Consider the following 22,138-nt stretch of genomic DNA (forward strand, 5'->3'; position numbering starts at 1 on the left):
AGCGGAAGATCCAGATTGACTATACGAACGTCCGGGTGTAGTCAATTTGGATCTTATTTTATCCGGAAATCACGTTATTTCAATTCAAAACTTTTCCTTTGAAAGCAGTTAATAGATGACCGGCACGACTCCGTTGTCAACGGAAAAGTATGATGTACTGGCGGAAGACACTTTAATACTAATTTGAGGTGTAGAGCAGAGTTTTTCAACCGCCGGTCCACGGACTGTAATTATTATATGTGTTCAACTATTATGTATTTAACATAGGAAATTTTCGAGGTGATCTACTCCAGATATGTCGAACCCCATCCTCATCACCAGCATGCTTCTGTTGTAGCACTAGTCGAACCCATTATGGGCAAGGAAAAAAGACCACAAAGAAGTAAGAGTGAAAAATAAAAAATGTGTCACTTAATGTATTCAATATTCAATTTTCAAGAACTTCTACATGTTTAATTTATAGTAAATATTATCTATAAAATCCTACATATTGTACCGTCGACACTATATTTACGTATATACATATTCTCACGCTGGTAATCCAAAAAGCGGCAGTCAAAAAGAGACTTCAGACCTACAGATGATCTATTCGGCAACTTTCTCCACACCTTCCAGTCCAAGTACATTTCTTTTGCTTCAGACACGCTGATGTCTCTTATATGTGAGAGGGAGATTTTGGAAAACGTGAGGCAAGTGGATGAATATTTGAGAAGAAATCGTGAGTTTAAGAAACAAAACACAATGTGTAACCAGGTCAAAGACAGTAGGCTTGGTGAAGCGATGTGGAAATAGCTATTGCAGACCTAAGTGCAATACTTATGTTTGTTTACTATTGTTACCCACGCTCGAGTTTCTTCGAGTCGTTTACATAGCGTTACATAAAAAACAGCGTTTGGACCATGGGAAATTTTTTTTGTTTTTTATTGAGTAGAATTTTTTTATATCCCTTTTTCGGTCCCCCATATTTTAATAGCATAAAAATCAGAAATTCTGTGATATAATTCAATAGATGCAATAAACTAAACCTCTCCTGCTTTAAACCCTTCTTACCCTCAGGCGTACAGTACATGTATACCTCCGGGAAAGATTAGACCATTTGTTCTCAAGGTCATCCAATTGTAAACGAGCTGAGAATGACGGCCAGAGTTGCCAGACCGGGCGAAAAGTCGTTTTTTGGGCTATTTTTCAACAAACCACGCTACTAAATTTTATTTGGGGCTACTTGCTACTTTTCAGGCTACTTCTGTAATTTCCAAATAGCTTAAAGAGGTGAAAGAAGACAATAGTAAGTCCTTGTGTAAAGTATACGAGCTAATGCTGGTGATTTAAATAAACACGCTTCATCCTCCAAACACGTAAAAAATAGTAAATTAATAGATTTACATTCAAAAAGTGATCTAAAGGAACTTTTTTTTTGCATAAAACAAAATGAATAAATTTGAATTAAACTTAGCAGCATTTGTGGCTTGTCATGCAAGTGTATCTAGTGTTGATCATTTAGGTGAGTTGATTAATCAAGAAACTCCATCCTGGTCAAAAGCAATTGATTTGCAATTACATAGAACGAAATGCACGGCTCTTATTAAGAGTGTCATAGCTCCTGCTATATTTGCAGACCAAGTTGAAGAAATAATTAATAGCAAATTTTCCCTTATTATAGATCAATCTGCAGATATTGCTTGTGCAAAATATTTATGTCTTTGTATTAGATACTATAGTCCTCCATTTTCATTTTAGTCTTCCATTTTATTATCCTGACGCCACAGTGGTTGAGCTAAGATGTCTGATACACATTTTAGAATTTCAATATTTAGAAAATTATTGTCTGGAGCATTGTTTTTCAAACCCATTATATTATTACAGACCTTTAAGGGAGTCGAGTTCTCCAGAAAGAAAGTATTAGATATATACTGGCGTTTGTTATATGTTGCTTCGAGTTGACACTGCCGCGAACATCCGGTGCATAACCATTCATGGATCTGTAGTGCTCGGCAAAGATGTTACTAAATGTGTACTCGTCATTAGTCATTTTCCCCTTATAATTTGATTGATCTATTTTAACTTTGTTCTTTGTCTCGGTTACCTCAAAGGGTAAAGTTTTCATACTTTTCCAGAAATCAGAAGGGGCGTTAAGATTAGAAAACAAAAAACTGTAGTAGCTTTTCTTTTCATTCCGAATATTTTTTCTAATTTCTTTATTCAAGTTATTTATATCCTATAAGTACTTGTTTCGATCTTCAAGAGTTAAATCTGGTATAACTTCATAATTTTTATCATTATGTGTATACAATACTATGCCTCCGTGTTGATTAAGTTTTCTTTCCATTCTTTCTTGTCGGTAATCTTTTCTGTTATGTTTTCGCCATTTGTCCAAACCTGACAAAAAGCCAGTACATCAAAATTACAATCATACTCCTCCGTTGTTTTAAGCAGTGGCGCGCCGTCGTTGGAAGCGGTGGAAGCGCCGCTTCCCTTGTATTTTCTAAACTATAAATATGTGAGAGATCGGATTTGACGAAATGTTCGAAAGAAAATTCATTTTTCGTCTCGAAAAAAAAAATTTATTTAAATCTCAGAAAAAAGAACTTTTTCCATTTTTATTACCGGAGGATGAGTGCATTTCTCTCCCCCCGGAGTTGTTTCCTTTCCCACAGAACTCACAATGTGTCACTGGGAACTAAAACAAAATATTCACGATTGGTGAAAAAGGGTAACGTGATTTGGAGTATAAAAAGGAGTGACTCGAGGAAAAAAGGTCGTCGAGACTTCGCGAACAAAACTGCCTCGAAAAGGTTTTTCGTCGTCCAGGCTACCCGGAACTTCATTCCTTGTGTTAGAGAACACCGTCGAACTCTCCGGATCATTAGATCCTCTAGTTCTCCGTCGCTTCCTCGACCGAACTCCAAGAAAACGGAAATTTCAACCGTTCCTGGATTCTGTCCCCACCGAACTACCGACCGAACGAACTCAAATCGTCGATCCGGAAGTCGATCAACTCGCGGTTTCTTGTAAACTCTCTCTCTCGACCGTTATTCGATAGGATAGAGCCACGTGTTCCTTTTTGTTAAATTAAATCGGTTATTTTAGTTGTTAACACCGTATCCGAGACGTCTCTCAATCCTGCTTCATCCAGAATCCCGAATTTGCGACCATCAAGGTTTCTGTGTCTATCCTAGAAGACACAGTGGTGTCAGTCCTGACAAGGCGCTAAAGAGGTGCCGACTCTCTGGCCACACATCCATGCTGAAATTTTCCTTGTATGTGAATAGATAGGGATGCAAATGTACAGTACAGTACAATGTGGCGATTACAACACCAGCGGGACTCGCCACAGCTTATAATGGGGTTCGGGAGTAGAGCCAGCCCCCTTTAGCTCCTTAGCGGCCCCTTTTCCCTTGTTTTTGAATGATTGAAATACAGAGAATGTTTCTTTATTAATTAAAAATCAGTCTTAAATAATTATTTTGCTCAATTCCCGAAAAATCCCCAGCTTTCCCTCGACGTTATCGGACGTTACGTGGAATAAATTCATTTTTTTTTGTAGCAATTTAAAATGGAAGCGGTCGCTGAATGAAATGGATCATCGCTACAGAACTCACCGAAAAATGATTTTTCTACGTTAACCAGTTCGTGTGTTAACTGCCATTAACGTCACGCAATGATACATAACATAAAAAAGTTATGCTATATACCTCTACACGAGTCTTGAATATTATATTATATTGCGAGGATCCGAAACACCCCCTTTCCTCTTTTTTGGATAGTATCGTTCTTTTTATAAACTTTTCAATTCTACGGAAGAATGTGAAGTAAGAAAGTTAAAGAGGCCTTCCAAGGTTAACAACCGCAACAATCTTTACGAAATAGCTGTTAAAAATATGTATCAACAAGAAGGAAATAATCGTTTGTATTACAGTAACTCGATAGACGATAGAATCAACAAGACGGGAATAAGCGATGGTTTCATCCCCCCTTTTTGTTGCACGTGAAACGTGGCCGCAGCAATAAATCACATAGATCGTCGTCGAACCCGACGTTGGACATAAACAATATCGAAATTGTAGACAAGATTGCAATAGTTATTGTCAGCTACACGCTAATTGATGAGTGAGAGCTGTCACGTCGATAGAAATTTATATTTTAAGTTCACCTCTGCGAAGCACTTAAGTCTGTAATTTAAACAAACATCTCAATTCCCGGCGTCCGTACCAGCCAAATCCAGACACGAACACAACAACAGGTGTGCGTATAAATCCTGACTATTTGACAGTTCACACTCCTTGAATTAGGTATAAAAAGTGTTCACACCCTTGTTAGAAGAGAGTGACGTCAAGGATCTCGAATAGGATTAATCGACAACAGATAGCGAGGTAATTTTTGACTTATTATATGGAAATCTCTCTCTTCCCTCAGTTGGTCGAGGTTTAGTTAAGAATAGATAGAGAAAAGGGTTTAAGTCTCTCTCCGAACGCGAGTACGAGCGTCAAACCCCCCACTAACCGCCTCATTAACAATTCCGTGAAGGATTATTGTCGCGTCTAAACTATTGTTATTAGTATAACCATTATTGTCATTTTTATTAATATATGTATCTTTTATATAATATCCTTATTAAATATGTTTAGAGTTTAAATATGTGTGATTACTAGAACATGGCCAACACCTTATCGACTTATCCGCGACCTCGCACTCGATTTTTGCCCCCCTAAACTGCCATCCACTGACCACGTGAGCGGGACTCACCTCCCCGTTGTCGGATAACAAGTTAAGCCTCGTCGCTTAACCCCCGATTCTCACAATATCTAAAATTTGACAGATTTTTTTAATGATTACACGAAAAATATTAATTGTAGAAGCGAATGAATTAGGCTGAATTTTATTCGATAAACAGAAGTAACTAGCCCAGTCATTTTTGTTATTAAAAATGGATACAGTATAGGGCCTCTCGCCAACTTCTATTTATTTTTATTAAATTCTCTATTCTATAACATTAAATTTTGTATCGAATTATTGTCTCGTATTAAAGAAAGTGTAACGTCAGACAACTTTATAGAGTACGCCTTACTGCGCGTAACGTAACGCCCGTAACGCTGGTATAAACAAAGCGTTACCTAGTTAATGGAAGCCTCCAAAATTTTACTGATATATATACAGTACTTACACGGGAATGTTTTAAGGAAATTACCAGCAATCTCAGGTTCTCTTGTCTTCATTAATGAATATAGCGAAGTAAACACAGGGAACAATTAACCTGACTCGGATTATTATTGTGAATTTCCAAGGCTCCGGTGGACGCCGTCACAGCCGTTTATCTACATTGGATATCGAACAAACTTTTCATCGTGATTTCTGACACTACCTGACAGTTTATCGCAGACTACGACACGTTTATCGATTCCCATTAAATTCTCCGGATTTTAAGGAGAGAGTTAGATCTTTTCTTAAAAAATTGACACATTCTCAACTCAAATAAACGTGAAAATTAATTTATTAGAAAAAGAGATAACTACACACATATATAAATAGATATCTCTCCCACTCCGTTCCTATGCTGCTCAATAACATCTACTATTATAGCCTAACTGATAAGAACCCACGAGGCGAGATTAGAGATGATCATTTTTTTCTTTTTATCAGGGTTTAACTGTATATAATTTATGTTAATTTATAATTACAGATTTAACAGATAAAAGCATAAGAGACGGCGAAAGCCGGTTCACAAGATATAGTGTTTCTTTACTAGGCAGGGGGATACTGTATTTAGCTACTCACCTTACTGTTCTGGATATACAGGCTATACAATGAGGAAACTCATTGTATAGCCTGTATATCCAGAAAATGGTCAATTTAACCGAAAGTACTTACCACTTATTACCATTTCTTTCGTTTATTTAATATTTTATTAAATACTTCCTTAAATTTCCATTGTATAAGCATTACTTTTCTTTAACACGTCTTAACCGCGCTATCCACCATCTTTTTAATAGATTGGTCATTTGTATAACGAAGTTTCCGATTCGTTGCTGGATCGATTGCGGATGTTCACTACATACCTTTCACCGGGTGCGCCATTGGCCCGCTTATCCAGTCGTATTAAAGCCTTTCTACTAGGCTTTCTCCACAGTGGCGTAGCGTGGGTGTCAGCCGCCCGGGGCGGAGGAAAATTTCGCCGCCCCTTATTTAGGTATTGTTATTATTTATTGTAAAATTTTGCCGCCCCCACTACGCTACGCCACTGGATGTTCCTTCGACAGGTCAAAAATTTCGCCCTTTGACCTACGACTACTCCAAGCAATTTATGTTTAGTTACAACGCTTTTCAATGGCTTATTTTACCAGAATTAAATTGTCTGCAAACACTTCTAATAATAATACACGTAACAATTATCTATACAGGCTGGGCACAAAGAATTCCTTTCCGTAGGCTCTTTGTCTCTTTCCACAAGATGCAGTCTTTTCCGAGTGCGGTCGATCTTCCACACTTACGTAACCTTCTGTCAATGCTTTGTGCCACTTAAACGTTGGTGTCCCGAATGGCGAAATGGGCTGTGGGCACGTTTCGCTTCTTCGTACGTTTGTCTTGTGTTTCGGTCGACTGGTTGGCAATTTCTTTGCACGAAACTCTTTTAAATGCCGTCGTTGCGTTTATGTGACGTACACGTTAGGGTAAATTGCTCTAGAAGGAAACACTTGTTTCGACTCGGGCTCGAGTGTCTTTTCTTCACGGCTACGTACGGCGTGCCTTTAATTTACTGTCGTACAAATACAAATTACACGTAAGAGAGTTTCTTCGTTCCGGGTCGGTCGTCTCTACTGCAAGTACAGTTGGAACGTTCTAGCAATTTCCGGTAGGATCTAACGCGAGCTATCCGAATTCCGATTCGTCGTGAGTATAATCTTGGACATTTTCTGCGTTAATCGGTCCCAGAAGACATCTCGGCACGTCGTTCGATGGTCGGATTCGAATCTTTTAGATTTAAAAAGGCAGCTGCGGTGAGCATTTTGCTTTTCTCGGAAGAATTTAGACATTAATTTAAGCTTTTGTTTTAATCGACTAATTGCAAATTTTTTTTTTCAAAACGAAGATGTTGGAGTGGTTTCGCCGGATGTTCCGACGGAAGAATGCAATGGCGCTGGAGGGAGGGGGTTCCTCGGACAACGCAGAACGAGTCTGTCGTTCCGTGTCGTTGGAGGAGCGAGGGCTCGACGAGCGAGAGGCAGCGGGTGGTGACGACCTTCCCCAAGTGCGCGTGGCGTGGCATCCTCCCGGAGTCGGGATCATGCGACGCTACACCCTGGGTGCAATGCACTTGGCCAAGGTCTTCGGGGGTCATCCGGCCACAGACCTTGCTGTGGAGGATGTAGAAAATGACAACTCCTCCGAGTCGACATTTTCTGGTCGGTCGCGTTCTGCCCGTTCGTCCGCGACGGCGACGCCATCGCCTTGCCGAAGTCGGAACGGGGAGGAATCGGAGGAGAGAGCCCCGAAGTTGAGGGACTGTGCTGTCCGTGGTTTTGTCGCTGCGGACGGCTGCGCTGGCCTAGGCTTGCTTTATTGTCGAAAATTCCTAAAATTTTCGAAAAAAAGCACAAGAGTTATTAGGCTTCAAAACAAGGTGAACAAAATCGTGCACACACACACACTAACATCCATACATGCAGAACCCCCACCCCGAATTTCTTCGCATTTCTCGTAATTTCAAGGTCCCCGAGTCCAAAAATGTAAAAAATCTCGAAGGGTCATTCTGTGACCGATCGCCATACTTTCTCGCTGCTATATGTAACAGCCGAGAAAGTAAAAATACTTTCCCCCTCTCTCCAATGATATATATTCCTATTAAAATGTAAACCATTAAGACAATGACAAGAAATATGTTTAGAAAAAGTGAATGTTTATCTTTAACTGAAGAATTTATGTAAATTTAAAACAGAATAAGTAATGAAAAATTCCGTGCTCATTTCAATCGGTCCGAATCGTAGGTGTGACAAAAATATGAAATGAAATGGTTCAAATTTTTACAAGATATTATTATTATTTATTGTAAAAAAATGCCGCCCCCTAAAAGTGCCGCCCGGGGCGGGCCCGCCCCTGCCGCCCCCACTACGCTACGCCACTGCTTCTCCATTGCTCGCTGTATTGACGACGTTCTCCAACTGCTGTTATCCTATTGGCTGCTAGATAGCGATGGAGCAAAAATAGAATGTGGTACCTGATTTTGCTATTACACGTGTGTAATAGCAAAAGTTTTGCATTTATCGACGTTTCGAGGTCTGCGGAGTCCAAGAATGTAAAATCTTGGGGGTCATTTTTTGACCGATCGCCATACTTTTTTTCTGTTATAGAAAGAAAAAGTGTAGCAGTGAAAGTTTCCGCATCGCTAAATCGGCAATACTAGTGAATGACCTTTGAAAATAGACGAATAACACGCGTATACGATGACTCAAAACGAAAAAAAATGTAAGCGAAATAATCACTAGATTCGATGTAAAATTACTTGAACTAATGGAAATGTAAGATTAAGCAAATGTAAAATAAATAAGTATACAAAGAGTCGATACACTGACGATTTAGTGAAACAGATCGTGCCTTTTATTTCCATATACACCAATGTATATAGAAATAAAGACGAATCGCTTAAGAGGAACTGTTCGACACGAAAAGTAACGAAATTAGGTTAATGTTACCTTAGGTAGCCAAGATGGCGGACCTTCCGGTAATCTCGATCCAGGTTACTTAGTGACGTCAAGATGGAGGGAGCTGCGAACTATCGCGTTGTGATATGCAAATTAATAGTAACGACGCATTTCGTGTAGAGTTATCGGCGGAAAGTAGTAACAGGTGTGATAATTGTGTTGATTCGAGTGATTTTTGACTTTAGACGTAATTTTTTTTTTTCTTTTCGAAGTTTTTCGTTTAATATTAATTGGTTAGTTATGAGTTCTTTCGATATTTCTTCCCAAGAGTTTTGGGCAGCGTGCACCGCCCATAATTTCTATCGAGTGCTCGAATCGGAATTTTCCGAATTAGGTATGGACCCCAGAATCGATAAAGGTTTTAAATTTGCGGTGAGTCTAGGATTACAGCATATTGAGGAAGTGTTTGTAAGAATTGTTCGAATTCGTGCCAAATTTTTTATCGACACGACCGAGATTCGTGTGTGATGAGATGCAAAAAATGTCGAAGAAATAGTTCTGCATTCGAAGGAACCTTTAAAGGTAAATGTGGAAAAATATCGTGGAGTAGAATCTTTTCTTTTATATGGCATTACATTGCATTGGAATGCTCTTCGACCACCTCGGGTATTGCTGTAGGCATTTCGAATAAGGCTGCTGTCGACTGGTCCAACCATATACGTTTTATTACGCTAGTTGCTCTGCACAATATGACGTCGTTTAAAATCGGAGGTCCGAAGAAAACCGTCGAAATCGACGAGACTGTCATATGTAAACGAAAATATGAAAAAGGCCGCAAACTAAAAAGTACGAAATGGGTTGTAGGGGGAATATGTCGAGAAGACAAGAGCTGTTTTATCTGTCAAGTAAACGATCGTTCCGAAATCACGCTAAATTGCATTATATCGAAATTTGTCAATTCGGGCACCTTGGTCTTAACTGACGAATGGAAAGGTTACAACAACATAGACGATTTAGAAGGCGTCGAAATAGAGCACAGGACAGTCAATCACTCCGAGAATTTCGTTAACCCCAGAACAGGAGACCATACGCAAAATATAGAAAGGCTATGGGGGTATTTAAAAAACAAAAAAAATCTACCGAAGCATTACACCGAGGATCTGTCAGACTCGTACATGTATTCCTTGATGTATAAAAAGTTTTGTGGTTGGCCTTCAAAAAAACCCGGGGAAAAGTTCTACACATTTGTGAACCATTTAAGTAAGATATATCCCGGTTCGGGACGAATTCCTTTGTGGAAAGAACCCGAGACAGTCCCTGCAGCCCCAGTTTTTAATATTAAGAAAAAAGTAAAAAAGGTGGTCGAAGAAAAGAGAGGAATGCAATATTACTGATAATGATAACGATAAAAGTAGGAACCAGGGCGGAAAAAAGAAGAACAGAAAGAAAAGTATCAATTCCTGTCCAAACCATGCGTCGGAAAAAAACAGCAGCATGCACAATGACGTAAGTAATAACATTATATAATTATCGTTTATTTTTTTATTTTTTAATATTTCGAAATAGTAATTATTTTAACAAAATTTGTAAATTCTAAAATCGGGATTTAGTATTTAATAAATCGCGGAGCAAATCACGTGATCACATCTGCTCCATCGTAAATCGCAGTCAAGATGGCGGCCATCTTGACGTCACTAAGTAACCTGGATCGAGATTACCGGAAAGTCCGCCATCTTGGCTACCTAGGGTAACATTAACCCGAAATTATTATGTTTCATTCTAGTTTGAGTCATTCTTATACCATAAAGATCCGTTAGTTTCCGTAGAAAATTTCTATAAAGAATCTATTATATGTTTGTCTTTTTGTCTGGTACCCTTATGCAAAAAATTCGAAACTTCGGTAAAATTTCACAACTTTATTGGCTGCGTGTCAGCGTACAAAACAGAATCGTTGAAAAATTATTAATTGATTAAAACTTCCATTCAATTTTAATCATTTAGTAATTTTATAGCAATTTCCCTTTCGGACGTTTAACGTAAAATCTGACAAATTGTGTCTATTACAATTAACACGATTTACATATTTAACGAGGATTTAACATTTACTCAGTCAATTTACCGATTCCGGCTTTGTACAGTTCGTTTCGTCGCTTTTAATATCAAAATTATCTTAAAATATCAATTATATAGAGTGATCGTAATATACCCCTATTCGACACTACTCGGAGAACTGTTGAATACGTTTGATATTACGATTTACCTGTAGACAGCATTAAATAGAGGCAATTTGTGCTTATCTACTGTGATATTTTATCTGCATTCGTAATTACTAATGCAGTAAGATAATGCAATAGTGTCAAACCGGAATGACAATATTATTCTACGAAATAAATTTTGGGATTACAAGCAGCAGCAAATCTAAGTGCTTTTTTTTAATGAAAACCTACGCGAAACGATCTGTATCTTCCGAAACTTACACATTGATTATTACGTAAATTTTACTTTACCATATTTAATACGTACCGATTGACCGAGTGCACACACTATGATAAAATACACAATTTCTATCGTTTTCTGATTAAAGACACGAAAGTTCATAATGAAAATCAGCTAATCGCAATTAATTAACATTTAACACGAACATAATTTATAGAACATTTCTCGTATATTTTCAATATACGTCACACTTTTTGACGATTTACAAATACACAAATTTTAGATTAGAATTTCGTGAAATTTTGTCAGTGAACTCCGTCGGAATGCGAGGATTAATCATTTGAGTGAAGATATTTATCGCTTACTTTTCGGAACGAGTAATATAAAGCGGGGAACACGATAATAGGCTTGTCGAATACTGTATTACATCATTAACGCATTCATCTACCGAAGAGCAATGGATAAAATCCCACTCAAATATCATCTTCGCATTCCGAAACAATTCACTAACAACGGTTTCGAGAAATTCTAACTATAAAGTAAAATTACACCAATTTTTGCTTTATTGGGCCACGAAACCACCGACATTCCCAATTACTCTCGAGCAAAGTCGGTTCTAAACGATCCAGGCAACAGTTACCCAGCATCTGCCGACGTCTCTCCGTAATAGGGAATATCGGTGATTGGGTGCACCGAGAAAGAAAAAAATAGTGTTATTATACTTTATAATTGAACTACACTACATAATTAGGATAATTTATAAATACCAAGCGAGCGATTGAAAACCGAACCTCACCCATCTAAATGGAATGTGGTGCTAGGTGTTTAGTGACTCCGTGAGCATCGGTAGTTCGCAGATTCCTTCGTGCTGTAGGCAATCTTGCCAATTCCGTTTTCAAACGAACCACCAACTTCTCCACTGTTTCCCTTCGGTGGGATTCTCGCCTTCATTCTCTCGCACATGGCGTTAGTTCTTCGAATAATTGCAATGTACTAAGGTCGAGACCTAATTAAAATACAATATAATTAATACCGTTTAATATAAGAGTAAACTACAATTATTAAAAAGTCTTAAAATAATTTTAATTATATTAATTCGACTATTCGGCGCATCACGTAAACGCGATCAAAGGTACGCCTTAGAAGGAGTTCTGGAAACTTTATCGAGGAAACTAAAATGAAATCTTAACCCACCACCCAAAATATATTTACATTTTTAGACTCGGGGACCCCGAAACGTGGAGAAATGCAAAAAAATTCGGGGTTTTCTGTAGGTATGAAAGTTAATGTGTGAGGATGGGATGAATTTAAAGCTTAATAACTTCTGTGTCTTTTGTCAAAAATTTTTCCAAACTGGCAAAAAGGCTTGACTATTAAAGGAATTTATGCTACTAAATTTTGGTGCTTAAAGGTCGGAGCGGTGGGCGAGTAGACGGTGTCACGTGTCGTGTCTCGAGTGGGGTCGGACTTAATGAAGGTTTTACTCATTATTAGCATTATAATATTTTTTAAAAAAATAATAATAAATAAATGAAACTCGTCTTTACTCAAAAATTAAGCTTTTTCTCATTTTATAATATTTAATAATATAAAAGTTTTTAAAATAAAATCCCGTAACAGATGGCGACACACGTAATTTTTACTTTTTTTTGACGGGAAAGTTACACAACCGGTTGCTGCATTTTTTGACATAGAAAGTAATTTATATTTTATATTATTTTATATATAACATCTGCACGTTGGAAGAAGAGAATTAGCATAGGAATTAAATTCTGCTAATGAAACGTAACTTACTTTCAAATTCTGCAAAGTTATTTATTTCGTTTTCCAATGGCTGATTTTCGGGACTCTGTATTAAGAAATAAACAATGAAATACGCTGCGACAAACTCAAAATTTATGGTAAAACTTAAATATTACGACTTACATTATCGGAGGTGATGCCATTTCCAAAAAAGGAACCAAAGTATATTGCCTAGATGAATCTCGGAAAGAATAGGATCATTCCATAATACATCATCGTCTGTCAAGCCGTCCGTCCGAAGATTATCGAAATGTTGCTCGCTTTGTGCACCCGTATCTGTCGAAATACCCAACTGCTCTTCGATAACCCGCATTAAATCTAAAGAAATTTCCGAGTCAGACGGCAGAGATGAGCCGCATTGTGTATCGTCTGACGCTGGCGAATTCAACGAATCTTCGTTTTCGGACAGTACAGACGAGCTTTCTGAACTATTATCTGAATTCACTGAATGGTCCGACCGTACATTTGGCTCTTCGAATAAACTTATTTCGTCTAGTCGAGGAAGTCGCTCATATTCTGTTGGAACGATTGAATTTTCTTGTCCAGTCTGCAAAGAACTTTGGTGGTTTAAGCTTCTCTGCAATTCCGACAGTTCGTCTGATGCAGTGACTAAAGTAAATAAAAATAATATGTAAATATTTTATCATAATACATAAAGTTGATTATAAATTTTAAAAGTTAAACATACGAATTGTCATCGATAAGTTTTGTTTATTTAATTATGGTAATGCCTCCCGGGAGGATTATATTGGAAACTATCCCCTAATTCACTATTACAAACATGAAAAAAAAAAACCCAGAATATTCCACGTAGTCAGGCGCAAACCCACAACCAACTACCACTGTTCGGTGGTTTTATCCTCTCGGCCAGTGGTTGTCATCCGTGGATTCGAGAAGTTACTTTCAGTTAGATCTATTATATTAGCCTAAGTGTGGTTTAGTTTAATGAGGTGGCAACGCAACTGCAGCAACCTGCCCACGGGGAGGACTAGTGTTGCCACCTTTTCAAAATTGCTGACCCGGACGCGGGTGAGGTTTGTTCGAACAGAAATCCCTGACGCACGCGAATTGTTACTTTACCACGCGAAGAATAACGTGTACGCCAGTTATAAACCAATTAGGGACTTGTGTAGGAGCACTTAAATTAAGAGATGAACTCCCTGTATAGAGCTGATAAGCAAATTTAAAAAAAAAAAGTGGATAGGCAGGGTGTCGCGCGTATTAGGTCGGCATAAGACGGCGGCAAATTAACATTCCGCGAGTGTGAAGCGTTTCGCTGTTAAGTTAAGGAACTTTCCAAAAATATTTGCCTAGTACTTTGTTTCATCATAATATCAAAATTTCTACGAAATCCCAGACAAAATTAATAGTTAACCCGGACAATGAATTGAAAACCCGGCGGTTGGTAACACTAGGGAGGACTCTCTACACGAAACTGGCCCCTATTTAAGTGTTACAGACGAGAAGAAGCCCGTTGGTCAGGTGCGAACCCAGCACAAACTCTAGCGTTTAGTGGTCTGATTCATAAAGGTATAACCACTCGTTATATGTAGATTGAAGCACAAAATCTGATTTTAGTTGATTATTTTTTAATACTAAACAATATGATGGCAGAAATTTAACAACTGGTCGACAATAGCAAATAATAACATTGCAACAATATTTTAAACAAAGCGCAAAAGTTTAGTCCGTGTCGAACGGGCATCGTCGGGCAACAAACTGTGCAGAAAAACACCGGAGATTGCCCAACACGTGTATAGTAGGAATGGTGTACGACGTAGACGAGAGGGGAAGGGAAGAGTTTATTTCGTATTTAATTTATACTGGCGTTTATTTAAAGTATTAACGTCAGTAATAATAATTATACATTAATATTATTATTTTATAATTCAATACGTCCGTCGTGGGTTGCGACGGACGTATTAAATACGACCACCCGGCCGACGATCTTAACTGCGGCTTATTTTAGGGGTGGGCCTTATATTACGACAATCCTAAAAAATCATGCTAGGGTTTAGTTCGTACGGTTAATTAATCATGCGGTAATACTTCTCCTATCGTCTCTAATATACAGTAACTGATATTCGACCCTTTCAAAAAGCCCAAATGAAGAAATGTAACGGCATCAAAGAAACACGTGACCGTCACACCATAACCAGCGCAGTTTTCCGGCAAATTACGGCCGAAATTATTCTTTCGGAGATATAAAATGACGTTAATAAATAGCCAATAAACAACTTACTTTCGTGATTGATCAGTTGATAGAGTCTGTACTTCTTTTTCAATGGAGAGTTGATCTGCTTCACTTTCTCCTTTAACCTGTTCAATGCATTTATGAATCGTCCTCTGGAATTCGTATAAAAATCTTTGTCCGTTTTGTCTTCCCTTTTGTTTAGTCTATCCCACTCCTGTAATTAATAAACAAATACATATATATAATCTTTTTAAAATCGAATAAATATTCCTCTCCAAAAATTATAACTGAATGTCTTACGCACCGGTCTTCTAGCTTACACTATTTGAGGCAGAAGAATAGAGAAGCCTCTTCTGTGAGGCTTACAGAATTGTGTTGTTCTCAAATGTGTTCGTTCGATTTTGATTGAACGTTGCTATTTTCCATTAATTGCGACGAGAAATCCAAAAATGTATTGAGGGTCGACTTAAATGTGAATAATAGGGATGGGTGAGTTTTCGAAATACACAGGAGTTAAACTGACAATGTCCGCGTTTTCGGTGCGACTGAACGAACCTAACGAAATTTAGGCCTAAAAGTCGATAATAAAAACACTATCGCTTGCGCCTAACAGAGAACAGGCGCGAAAAACGACCAAACCACAAGAACAAAGCAATTGATGAGGATTGCTTTGTTCTTAATCGCCTCTTCTGTGCCTAACAAGTGCAGGGACAGCTTCTTTCCTTTTCTGCTCCACCTCAATACTATTGCCGACTTCTAGTTGTTATGGTTAATCATATTATCCAGGACCAAAGTAACGAATTTCACTTCCTAGAGTGTTATCAAATCTCCGTGTTTTACACATTTTTATACTGTAGTAATTATCATTATTCGTAAAATTACGTAGCTTAATTCAATAACCTTTATATCCTTGTTACTTTTTGGTTTCGAGTTATATCAGTTTCCATGACATTTCTGTTTTTCTGTAGTAAACATCGACGATTGTCTGCAAAATGGGCGACGTCGCGTGTCTTTCGTAAGTAGTGTTTACGCATATTATTGATGCACGTACACTAAGTTACTCACTAACGCAACTACAATACATCGTGCGACCTTCAGAGTTCCTTCCGATTAAAAATGTTTATCCTCCTCTACACTGTATCTAAAGTTCACTGTATAAAAAATAATGGCAAGACGAAGAGTATTCATTATATCGAATCCGCTACAAAAATCGATAAAACGTTTGTTTACGACGTTCGTAGGAAATCAAACTTGACACAGGTTTCTCTTAGTACAGGTTATTGCAATCTTTCAAAAAATACATGTGACAATTATTTAGACAAAAATAAAAGATGTCATTCAAATTTAGACCTCTGCCTCCACAGTTTCAATTTAATTTAAATAAAATTATATATTTAACACATTAATACATCTGTGAGAGGCCGGACTTGACAGAAAAATTGTATTCAAATATTTTTCGAAAAGAAAAAAAGATTGCTACGGACATCCTTTTCCACAGACTTGCTTCCCCTTATATGAGAGTGACACATCCAATGTGTCACTAGGAATCAAAAATCGCCATTGGCCCTGATCGACGATTTTTCGAAAAAGGACAAGAGTTGCGACAAGGAGGACCCCAAATAAAAGAGAAGGTCCGATGACGCGACAGAGGGCTCGCCCGACAGAAGAGTTCGTCAACATCGAAGGTTGATCGTGTGCGTACACTCGAATAGACTTCTCCGCCGATGCTCTTCCAATGGCGGACGACCCAAGTACCCACCAAGGGCTATGGTGTCTCCACCGAAAAAGGACCCAAATCAAGAGAGCGATCTCCAGGTAAATACCACGCGCGAACGTTTTGTAAACTCTCTCTCTCGACCGTTATTCGATAGCATAGAGCTATGTATTCATTTTGTGTTGAATTAAATCGGTTATTTTAATTATTAACCTTGTATCCGAGTGATTCACTTCCGATCCGCCTCTCAATCCTCCTCCATCCCGAAACCGATCGCCCGCACACGTGACCGCTCGCGCAAATTCCGAAGTTGCGGTTTCTATTGCTGTCTATCCGCCGGAAGGACACAGCCGGTGTCAGTCCTCATAGAGGGCTGTCTATAAAGAGTGTCTACGTATCCTCTTGGTCCACACATTAGCGACAGTCTTGTAGACCAGCCGTTCCATCACACGTTCGCCACGTTGATTAAAATCGACCGCCCCGAGCAAAATCAAAAAAGTCCTGAATTGTGCCATCTACCGGTATAAAATCGCATACTTTTTAAAGCGAAATTAACTACCCAGATTACAAACATCCTTATTACGTGTTACACCGTAATCTGTACGTCTATAATGGAAAAATATATAAAACATAACCAATAAAAGCGATGCAATATTTTATAAGAAAAACTTAACATGGCTTTTAGCGGCCTTCGATCCAATGGCCCAATTGGGTCGGGTTCCAAAAGTGCACGGAATCGAATTTTATCGATTTTATTATTAGCTTTTCGATTCTAAACCAACCGTTTAGTGGGGTGGGAAAACGGATAAAAAACCCAGCGGGTTAAAATAACCCGTTAGTTTTTAAGGATATAAACAAACGAGAAACCAACTTTACCACGAACACTTCGAACCCAGGCTTGCCTCCGGACCCGCAAATTGCCAAACTACCGGTTTATGGACCAGAACCGAAAAGTCTTAAATATTCTTCTTTTTCTCGTCTTTCCCGACTTGAGAAAAGTTTGCCCAAGAATTCTTTCCGCTTTGTAAGCGACGGTAATTAAATAAAAATCTTCTATCAAGGGTAGCGACCATTTCTGGTTACCGAATGGCATTAAAAGTTTCCCGTTACACATCGTCTCCGCGTCTATAGGAAAAAAAATTAATTAATTTCCAAGAAATTGAAGCGAAAACTTTTAACGTTTTTTTCTTTCTTGACAACTTAAAACCCAGCGAAACCACGCTCCAAAAAAATAGTGCCCGTAAATTTGCCGTTTATAAAAAACACCCGATAACGGTCGAGTTGTGCGCTTTTATATCACCTCTACTGGGAAAAATCGCAGACGGCGCGTGGCGTATAGACGTTTTTCCTCCTCTATTAACATCATTAATATATCGTCCCCGCGCTTGCGCTTTGGTGGTAATTTTTAAAGCCGGGGAGTCCCCTGGATCGAAATGTATTATATTTTTTTTTAAAAAGCAAATAAACGAATAATTAAAAAACCACTTCCACCAATGCATCTTTCTTATTAAATGCGTATAAATTATTGTATTTTAAAAAATTATCTATTTATTGTTTGTTTTAATTTAGTAATTTGAAATTACAGATTTAAAATTTAAGTTCCTAAAACTTGTAAAAGAAACTTATGCAGTGTTTTATTGTAATTTACTTATCGAGTATTACTATAAAATTAGTGTTCTTTAAACGCGGGTCGCACTTGCTTGGGTTGCTTTAATGGGCGCCCTTGTCTAATTTTAGATGGCTTTTAATACAAGGCCGGATAATGCCAGCCATAATGACCATAGGCCCGTTTTATTCGTTAAGGATTATCTCAGTGGTTTGCTTAGTACATGCATTAAACAGCTTCGGTCTGCCATAGAAATACGGATAAAAAATACTGTACTTTTACAGATCGTTGAATAAACGCGTGAAGATCATTTGGCAGGCAAAATAAGTTTTCCTAATATTTTTTTTTTTTTTAAATTTTAACTATAAAAGGATAAATATTTAAATATTATAGATCATTTCTACAATAATATAAAACTATTATACTATAAAACAGTTATATTTGGTGCATTGTAAAACTATTATCCTATATTAATGTTGGAATAAAATTTCTGTAAGTACGCTAATACTGAGTTACAATTAAAAAGGTAATCGTAAGAAAGAGGCATTATCAGGGTCTTTATTCACTTTTCGGGTCTGGGCTTTATAGTGGCAGTGGTGAATAGGCGTATCCTTATTTATAAATGCATATCCTCACCCTGCCGATTCTATCGTGGATGGTCGAATTAGTTCGGGCACGAGAAAAATATATATACAGTAATATATCTTCCATTATTTCTACAAGCACAAATTTCCTATATGTTAGATAAATGTATTTATTATATTCGAAAGTATATAAATGTCTTATATTATATTAAATGAAACAATTTATGAAATAAGTTAGTGTAATCAACGCGAAGAAGGTTGTACTGTACCGTACATTACAGCGAATATCGAAACGGGTACTAGTAAAAGGAACAAAAAAATGACCGTTGCAATTGGACTGATAAAATAAGTATATTACCCGGGAGAACTTTTTTTGGCAAACTGACCCCTATTTAGGTGTTAGGCGCGTGTCGTAGACCCGGTGAGATGCCGAAGTGTTGAGTGGTTTTATCCGCTCCGTCACTGAGGGACAGAATAGCCATTGTTTGCAAATGTTATTGTAGGACTTTTTAAAATTCTATAATAAATAATTTTCTATCTTGTATATACCTTATACGGAATAAAAGAAATCAAATTACGTTAAACAATAGAAATTTATTACACCTGTCAAGAATAAAAGCGTGAGAAAAAAGAAAAGTTCATTTTCTTTATTTGACATTTACTCCCCGTTCTAGAAAATCTGACATAATATAATACGAATTAAATTTTTTACTGGTACGAGAACTGTATCCGATTATAGACGTTTATTAATTCCTAGAAAATATTGCAACAGATCACCTAATAACAATTTTATCAACCCAGCACTTTGTTACACGTTGATAACAGACAAATTATATCTTTGATACTTATCACACTAAAAGCGTCAATATACATATTATGTATATTGTTTGTTTCTGCTGCCTTGTAGACGGTAAGAGGGCTTTTCTTCACGAAGACGTGTGAAAATATTTTTAAACATATTCACATAGACGTGTTAAAATATTCCTAGATGTAGGCCTATTGACATAAACGTGTCAATTAATACGTTGGAAAGAACACGCATTTTTCTAGTAAACGTTTATCTCATAAACAGTAGCTCACGAGTGACGGAATGTTAACCTCTTTACATTTATTCTAATTAAAGCATAGTCGTTTCATTTTTATAAATATCGTTAATTGAAGTTTAAAGCTTTGGTACGCGTACAGTTTCAAAGATAAGTATTATAACTATATGGCAGGTGGACTCGAGAAGGTTGGCCATCCCTGGTATATAGAATATATGTAATGTATGTAGAATATTTGTAAACAGACGTTACACTACAAAAGATTGACTTCTTTCACCAGTTTTTTGTAGCCCATTAGTTCAAAGTTCTCCTTTGATTTTAAATAATAGCGTATTACTAATCAAGAATTTTAAAAATATTTCCTGTTTTTCTTAAATATCGAGGTAACTTAGTTATTTGTGAGGTTGTGTTTAAGATTAAATTGTAAATATATTTATATAGTTTCAGAAAATGAAAGAACTGTCCAACAGATTATACGTGGAAAGAGTGATAGAGAAAAGTTAAGAACATCTTGGTTATAACAAGTGGGCGAGTATCCGAAAGAACGTAAGGTGTTGAGTCATAAAGAAATGTTTGGAAGTGTGCTATAGAGACACGAGCGTGCCTGAAGGAAAAGAAATGTACAGTACGTCCGTATTCATAAGGCGTACGGGGATTTCGCCGCGTTTACGCGTTTGCATCAAAACACCGGCGATAAATAAATATCCTTTGTCGGATGAAAAGGGCTCTACCGCGTCTACTCGGTTGACCTCCTTCGAGGTCACTCTCCCTTTTACAATCACTTCGGACCGAGGGGGAATGACGTTAAGACAACTTCGTTACGAGAGTCACTCCCGGAACGGGAACTCGCCCCTCTCTCGACGGGGTTTCCGTTTCCCCTTCGGCGGTTGCGTCTCTTTCTACGCGCCGGCCTTTTTTTACGTCTTTAAAAACTAACCAATCTATCATACTTAATTTTTCCGCTACTTACGGCCGTCAATTAACGTTACTTATTATCGTATTACTACTATTACTAATACTAAGGCCACGTCTTCTATCGCTACTGTTACTACTATTTCTACTAGTACTAATTTTCGTAAAGTTTGAATATTTCCCTGTCCCGGTCGGGTCGCCTCGAGCCGAATTTCCGTGCCTATACAGCTCTACTGGTCCGGGCGCTAATCGACGTAGCGTATTCCAATCCGGGAGGAATGCCTTTGATATTGCCAACGTAACCGCCGCGCCCGTGTCGACCGACACTAGAGCTCGATTTTCGTTAATCTCGCAGACCAAAGTACCCACAGGCACTGTTTCTCGCCCGTGTTTTCCTACACCCGTTATCCGAGTAGTCTCTTGCGCTTCATTTTCCTGAAGAAACAAAGGAGCAAGCTGGCGCTCTAATTGTTCGATTGTTTCTTCTCTCGTCGCGGTTTTTAATCCATCCGAAAATGTCCGAGGTCGTGGGTCAAGACGTTCCGTTTTATACGGTCGCTGAGACCATGTAAAACCTGAATCCAAAGCTTTTCGTCCGGCTCTTTTTGCTGGCACCGCTTGATGATCCTCAGTTTGTCGCTCGTTTTCTCCGGCCTGTCTCGCTGGCTAGCAGTGCCGTAACTAGCCATTCCTGTGCCCTGCGCAAGAATTTGCATTTAGGCCCCTTAATTAATTAGATTTGGAAAAATAATAAAACAAAATACATGCATTTTGGGCTTCGTTCCAAGTGGGCCCTGTGCGGGTGTACCTATTGCCCCTGCCTAGTTACGGCACTGCTGGCTAGTTTGTAACCGAACTGCAAATTCTTGAACTCTCTCGTCCCGTTTTTGCACGCACGCGTGGAATTTCTGTACGAAAGCCGAAGCTGATCCCCAAAACCGCTCGTTCCTCTAGAGCGCGACTGTGGCGTCCGTCTCTGCGTCCATTTGTCTAGCCCCACTTTTCTTTTCGAAAGACTGAGAGTTTTCGTCGGGTTCCTCACCAACACTGTTTGGAAATTTAAAAATTTTTTGTATGGGACTTCGATTCCCGCTTAACTGACACCAATGTGAGGATGGCGTAATATCGTCCGACCCTACTCGCTTAGGGTGAAAAAGTTACGACCCTTCTCTTGCCCGCAATCTGTCAGGATGACACGAGAAAGCCTTTTTAC

This window comes from Centruroides vittatus, unplaced genomic scaffold (assembly GCF_030686945.1).
Source record: "Centruroides vittatus isolate TY-2023 unplaced genomic scaffold, ASM3068694v2 contig_767, whole genome shotgun sequence".
Taxonomy (NCBI): Eukaryota; Metazoa; Arthropoda; class Arachnida; order Scorpiones; family Buthidae; genus Centruroides; species Centruroides vittatus.